This window comes from Ornithorhynchus anatinus, chromosome 3 (genome assembly GCF_004115215.2).
Source record: "Ornithorhynchus anatinus isolate Pmale09 chromosome 3, mOrnAna1.pri.v4, whole genome shotgun sequence".
NCBI classification, from domain to species: domain Eukaryota; kingdom Metazoa; phylum Chordata; class Mammalia; order Monotremata; family Ornithorhynchidae; genus Ornithorhynchus; species Ornithorhynchus anatinus.
Window position 1 is genome coordinate 89805047 of NC_041730.1, and position 1514 is coordinate 89806560.

The following is a 1514-nucleotide window of genomic DNA, read 5'->3' on the forward strand; positions in this document are numbered from 1 at the left end:
TTTAAAATATTGTGAATTTTTTTATACAAAGATATAATAATAATCATGATAATGGTATTTGTGAAGCGCTATGTGCCAAGCACTGTTCTAAGCGCTGGGGGGATACGAGGTGAACAGGTGGTCCCACGTGAGGCTCACAGTTTTTAATCCCCATTTTACAGATGAGCTAACTGAGGCCCAGAGAAGTGAAGTGACTTGCCCAAAGTCACACAGCTGTCAAGCGGCCGAGTCGGGATTCGAACCCATGTCGGGGTCTTTCCACTGAGCCATGCCGCTTGTCTAACATACCTGCATATACATATATATATACACACACACACACACACCCCTTCGTATAAACATTTAAAAAAAATCTACAATATTTTTTTAAATTAAGAGGAATACATATATAAGTTTACCTTTATATAAATAAAATCTACAATATTTTTTAAAATTAAGAGGTATACATATATACATAGGTATGTATACCTCTTAATTTTAAGAGACATTGTAAATTTAATTTATATAAAGGTATACATATATACTCATATAATTATCTACCATTTAATCAAAAAAACTCACTGCCATTTCTGAAGAGAACAAGATTTTGAAAAATCTAATATTGCACCGTTCAGTGCTGTGTAGCAAGGCCTGAATAACGTTTGCTTTTCTGTGTTCCCTGAAAGTTGTTACTCGACTTCTACTCCTAGTTCCCTTCACCCCAGCCACCTGGAATGGCTGCCCAAGGCAGAAAGCCTTCTCATTCTGAACCCCAGAAGGAGAGATTGTCATTTAGGGAACACAAGCAATTACAGAAATTACTGCTAATATTAATAAATAACCTTCCAGCAAATAGTAGTTTATTTGTTAATGGGTTTGGTTTTTTTTAATGGTATATACATATATGTAAGCAACCTCTTGTATATGTGTATCTCTCTCTCTCTCTCCACATATATATGTGTATATGTGTGTGTGTGTATGCACATATATACAAATATGTGTGTGTATATATGCGTATATATGTGTGTGTGTGTATATATACATACATATACACGCATATACATATATCTTAATCCCCATTTTGCAGATGAGGCAGCTGAGGCCCAGAGAACTTCAGTGACTCCCCTAAAGCCGCACGGCTGACAGGTGGCCGAGTCGGGATTAGAACCCACGACCTCTGACTCCCCAGGCCGGGCTCTTTCCTTTAAGCCACGCTGCTTCTCATAAAGCATATGACAACATAACACGAGACTAGGGCAGAAGAGATCGTGGGCTATACCAGCCCAGCATCCGACAGCGGGATAAAGGGGCTGTTTTTTTGCCTCAGATATAGAGGTCGTAGATTTTGCGTGGGTGATAGTGACGTAACCCATCTGCCAAGCAGAAGGAATATCGGTGCTAAATGCCTTTGCCTAACGGCTCTTTCCGTAATCCCCAAAATATTCAACAAATGGAGTAAACGGGAAAGGCCTCTGTTGTCCTGGCAAGGGAGATACACAGACAAGCGAAGCAGAAAGAACTTTTCCAGCCAACCG